General features: G+C 35.1%; 1 long non-coding RNA gene across 1 annotated transcript in view; it reads right to left on the reverse strand.

Moving 5' to 3' along the window:
* LOC146400015 (uncharacterized) overlaps nucleotides 1-3,664 on the reverse strand; it is a 400,690-nt gene extending 397,026 nt beyond the window's left edge. The window contains exon 1 of the long non-coding RNA XR_014816806.1: nucleotides 3,302-3,664. This is a non-coding gene — a long non-coding RNA (uncharacterized LOC146400015). The remainder of the gene's footprint in view (nucleotides 1-3,301) is intronic.
* Nucleotides 3,665-6,000: the final 2,336 nt, after the last annotated feature.

A 6,000-nucleotide genomic window follows, 5' to 3' on the forward strand; every position in this document is an offset into this window, starting at 1 on the left:
AACCCAAATTATGGCAAGTTCATCCATCCCTAAAAGTAATTAAGAGATAGTTTTAATCCCTTCTTTTGAATTAATATCCTATTGAACTTGAGCTGTATTTCTTCTTCCCCCCAAAAAAATCCATGAAAGTCATCACGACTGTAAATGAAACATATATAATCATATTTTTCTTCCTTATTTACTTCTCATCATTAGTAGGGGCAGCCTTGGATTCTAATTCTGAGGGCATGCATTTGTCGGTCTAGCAAGCCTTACACTACTGTCAGTCCGCTCAGTCTAGCAGAACATTGATTTTTGAACAGGGAACCCTGAAGAAAATAATCCAATATTCTATTAGACAATGAATCCTGACAGTCAAATGAATAGGAAGGCGTCCTCCATTCCGTTTTAGAAAGAGCTATTTTTACAATTCCTTTTGGAATGTTGTGGATGTATTTAAGGGGTGAGTCATAAGGGGAATCTTGAGTTTATGGGGAAAGAAGAGAGAGGTAGAAAAGAGAAATCAAGGGAGAATAAATGAAGTAAAAGAAAAAATGGTTAAGTTGCACTGGAGTTTTGTAGTTGTTTTTAATTTGAATATCCTCATTTGGCTAAGAGCCTGTCCTCAAAAGCTCAGCTAGCCAATATAGGCCAGGAGTTTGAAGTTCCTTACAACTCCGTGAATGCTCTGACTCTTCAAATCACACAAATTAATTCCAAAAAAAAAAAAAAAAAATGATGGGCTACTGTATTCCTAGGTGTGCCTTAAAAAACAAAAATGATTCTTAAGGAAATAATTTTCAGCTATTCCCTGGAATCATCACATTATTTTGACTCAGACCAAGAAAATCCAGAAGGAAAGTAAACATAAAAATTTATCAAGGAATAAAGAGTTTTCAATTTGGAAAAGGAATGCACTGAGACTTTCAATCCAAAAGATGTAGGCTATTTATGTTGTTCAAAAGAAAAGCAATTCATCTGAATAAATTTTAAAGATCTTATGGCTTCATTCAGGTATTCATGAACTGGGCAGCATCCCATCAGAAATGATGCTCCAAAGGGCTATACAAAACGAAAGGATTATAATCGGAAGGGAGCAGGAACAAGGAAGCCACAGTAGAGAGAAAAACAGGTTGGTTGTTGCAAGATTACTTTATTTTCGGGGATGGCAGGGATCTATCAGGTAGCTTACCTACCCAGGGCAATCAGGCAATTTCTGATTGATAAATTTAAGATACTATTTCTGGGAAAGGCAGAAATAGTAATTAAATCTTTGTTTGGTGAGGTGGGGCTTAGTATAAATGCCTGCATCTGTGGCCTGTTGTGTTTTTAACAATGTAAATGTAGATGGAAACAATGGATGATATAACAATCAAGGAATAAACTAAAGCTGTGCTATGTCAGGCATCTATAAAGCCTAATTTAAAAAGCCAAGGTATTTAGTGATAGAAGAAATAACCTATGTATATAACATTTCCTTGAAACCCAAATCTTCTCTCACTCTTGAAAAACTCAAAGGATGGAGAAGGGTATACAAGAGGTCACTTTCTGGCTGTCTATTGGTCAGAATTCCAGACTCATCAGTTCTCATTAGCGATTCTTTCGTTTTTGCTGAAAAAGTGTTAAAAAGCTAAGTTTAAATGCCACACAGCTTTCTGATGCCATCCATGTTTACCTATGGAGTTAAGAACAAGATATTTCAATCATGTTTATAAATTAATTTATCTATGTCTTTTAAATGGTGAATATCTGAAGTCAAGCAATCATCTCCAGATACACTGTTCATCCCCTGGCGTTTCTGTCAATAAGTTCAACATTAATAAGTGAAAAGTGTCTCAAATATCTAGCATAAAAAATTAGATAAGATGTCAAAGGAATGAAACATACTGTAAGAAAGAGCATTACTTCATTTCTTTAGAGTTTGGCTTCCTATTTTTAAAATTATTGTACTGGATTACAAATCTTAAAGTGACTCCTAGACTTTCTAGGCTACATTGATGTTATTGGCAAGTCCAAGACAAAATGTTCAATACAAACTGTTTTATACTTGCAAAAGCCCTATACAGAGAATGCCAATGTTTATGTAGTGGTTAGAGTGGAGGTTTAAGATTTAGCTCAATTTATGTTCAATATATAATGTTTTTATCTTATTTTTGGCATAGATTTTGGAGAAATTATTTAATCTTTTTAAATTTTAGTTCCTCATTTACAAAATCAAAAAAAAAAAATAGTGATAGCTACCACCAAGGCTGATATTCACATGGCACCCACCTTTTCAGCTCAATGAGTTACTAATGGTCAAATCACTTCTGCTTGGTTAGTATGTCTATTGCACCTGTTGTTAAGTATTTTGAGTATTAATTCCTAGAATAATCTTAGTATTTCTTAATAAATATGTTCCCAATCATCTGTAGTAGCAGTGGCAGTATGGACATATGGATTTCTTCATTATATCATATGTTAGAAGGAGTAAAATTGGAGTTCCCAGTGTGGTGCAGTGGAAACGAATCCGATTAGGAACCATGAGGTTGTGGGTTCAATCCCTGGCCTTGCTCAGTGGGTTAAGGATCCGGCGTTGCCATGAGCTTTGGTGAAGTTCACAGATGCGGCTCGGATCTGTGGCTCTGGCAGAGGCTGCAGCAACAGCTCCGATTCGACCCCTAGCCTGGGAACCTCCATATGCCGCAGATGCAGCCCTAAAAAAGACAGAAGTCAAAAAAAAAAAAAAAAAAAAAAAAAAAAGAAGTAAAATATTTCTGTGCTTTTTTCAACACCTTCATAAACATTCAGTATTCTTTATATGAGCAATTAATAAAATATGGCAAATATAATTTTAGAAATTGATTTAACATGTTATTTGAAAGTTTCAAGACCTTCTTATTCTAGATAATTACTAAAGGAGTGGCATTTATTGTAGGAATCCTAATTCGCGATCTAGCTTAAAATATTATTCCTGATTTCTTGGAGTTCCTCCTGTGGCACAATGGGTTAAGGATCCCACATTGTCACAGATGTGGCCTAGGTTGCAGCTATGGTTTGGATTTGATCCCTGGCCTCAGAACTTTCATACACCACGATATGGCCGAAAAAAATGTATTATTCATTATTTCTCACTCTGATAAAATGTACTCTTCACTTTCCAAAGGAAAATTACAATGATGTTAAAATCATTAGCCCATAAGTCAGAGCCCTTTACATACACATAATAAATGAAATCGAAACTTAATATTTTGTTTCAAACTAATACTTAAAAACTCATTGAACTATAAGAAACTCAAAACCTATTGCCAAGAAAATGACAAATACTAAAATAATTACTTACCAGTAGGAATCCTTGAAGTTTAATCTCAGATCACACTGACGGTTTCCTTCTCAACACCAGGCTGTGACCAGGTAGACATAGGATACCCATAACAAGAAACCGTGATGGTATAAGTCTTGACTGGCATGGCACAAACTGGAGAGGTGATATCATTAAACAAAAATAGTGGGAATTCCATAGGCTACCAGACTTTAACCCATAATTACAGATGTACATCAATGGGTAGATATCACTTTAATCTCCCTTCACAATTTAATATGTTCTTCCCATTCTGGCTATTTTAGGATTTGCTGACAGGCTTCTTCCAAATGCTGCTCGCCAACAGGTGCAGGTTCTTATCACAAACTGAACTCATCTGTACCTGCTTAGGGCTCTGCACAGAGTACTGTAACTGTGTCAGTAGTGCTTTTGCTTATCAAATTTACATTTCAAAGTGGCTAAGTTGTTTTGAAAGTGTATCCCTATGTGGAGTCTTTTGCAATCTCGTCTTGATGTTTAACTTGATGTTTAAAATGCCTGGTATCAACAGAAGAAAAAAAAAAAAAGAACCATGTGTTCTTGACATGCAAAAAAGCACAAAGGAAAAATAAAATTGCTCCCAAATAGTGCAAATTTACAAGTAATTCTTTTGATAGATACATAGGACCTATATCACCATTAATATTTATATTAAATCATTTAAAATTGAATTAAATGCTAGATGTTGGAGGAATTTTAGATGCATCAATGTCAGTGAATTTTCCTCATTTCGCAAATGAAAACACTGCATTCCAGAACACTTATAACATTAGTTAGAAGAAAAGAGCCTATTAGTTTCTCTATTAGTTTGAAGTTAATGTCTCTGTTTGATCCCTGGCTCTGTCACTTAAGCTGTGGGAATTTTAAGCCTCAGTTTCAGATCTGCTAAAGATTAAATAACTTAAACGATCCTTTATGAATAAACTAAAGAAGAAAATCCAGAGAAAAAGGACTTGACAGGCCACTGAGAAAATGTGAAATAACAGGATGGTTATAGGCCTCACAGAGGAGGTGAGGGTACACACATGAAATATTTTAATATTTATTACCCTATCTATCTGTCAGCCTGATCTTTTATAGGCCATGAAGATGGTGCTGGATGTTTTCCTTTGATCTCCATTTCATTCCTCTCCCTTCTCCACTCTTCTCTAGTTTCTAGAGTGCTAGCTGTCTGTCATGGACCGCATCAACATGTTCCTGCATCTTCTAGTTTCCCATTTGGTCCTGGTGAGGACTCTATCCCCTCGTTATCCCAAGAGCAGAGCTGGTAACAGATAGAATGCACCATCTGCTGTGGTCCCATTGTTCTCATACCTTTGTAGATAACCTCTTTGAGTAAATAAATCTTCCTTGAATTTTCCAGTTTCAAATCTCTGTGTCTCTGGCTGGGATGTTGACTGATACAGTACTCGATTATGGGAAACTCCACAGCAGTTTCCTGAATATACAAAATAGCTCAAAGGACATGACTCCAAATTGATCCTCTGATTTTTATTCAGACAAATTGCCATAGGCTGTACCCATTCTGGTTTTATTTTTGAACCAGGTTCTTGGTGCTGCTTCCCGACCTAGCTGTAAGGTCATAGAGCCGGAGATATTAGATTCTGGGGGTGTAGAACTATGCTAGTTTGAGAGTGCCTGATGGTTTTGCAAAAATTATTTGTAAGTATGAATGAAATAAATAGAATATTTATTTAATGCTAACATGAGCTTCTTAAGGTCTATAAAAGACCTAATTTTCACCAATATAATCTATCATATTGGAAAAAATACTTCATCTTGAGCTCAGTAAAACTTTTGTCAGTTTATAATTATATCTATAAGGACAAGGTCAAAAAAGTGAATTGGACTCGATAGTTGATTCAATATCTAGGTCCCCAAAATGTCAATCAATAGATTGATCTTGACATGGAGAAATGTCTCTAGAGATATTTCCAATCCTCCACACTGTTCAAAGACATTAAAAAATGATATGAAATAGATGACATATAAAATTTTAGAAACTATTAAGAGGAATAACTAGAAACATGGATTAAGACTAAGTTTTCCAAGCATATGAAAATAAAGGCTAAAATTAAAAAGATATAATTTACTGAAAATAAAGGCAAACTCCAATTTCAGGTTCAAAAGAATATATTTTGCAAGTACAGCATCACTTTAGGCTTAGTTTAGCAGCAGTTTATGTGAGACAGGATAGAGTAGATTTAGTCAGCCACATGTTTGAAATACACTTACAAAATGATGGTTTAACTAAAAATACACTTATATTTTTGACTGCCCTGCTCAGATCTGGTGGAATAGCATCTCCATTTCTTAGTGGCACATTTTGAGAGGAAGCATTGAAGGCCAGAGAATATTTAGTTAGTACAGTAAATACACTAAGCAGTGCCTAAAAGTGCTCTGTATTGCAATGCCTAAAGTGCTCTGTATTATTAAAACAAAGAAAGTCGAACTTCAAAACTTACTAAAACCTTGATTTGAAGAGTAGACTATTGAGAGAAAGGGAAGCTATTTTGTTTTGTGTCAATAAATTGGGACCAATGGGTAAAAATAGAAAGAGTGTGATTTTACCCTAGTGTAGTAAACATAGCAATTACAGCTGTCTGAACAACCTAATAGTTCATAATAGTAACAGAATGGCCACACAGAAGAAGGAACCCATGATACAAAAGAGAATAGAC

This window comes from Sus scrofa, chromosome 9, assembly GCF_054392235.1.
Source record: "Sus scrofa isolate SSC_HxYL_T2T_F1_AM1 chromosome 9, Sscrofa_HxYL_maternal_Yorkshire_Landrace_v2.0, whole genome shotgun sequence".
Classification (NCBI taxonomy): domain Eukaryota; kingdom Metazoa; phylum Chordata; class Mammalia; order Artiodactyla; family Suidae; genus Sus; species Sus scrofa.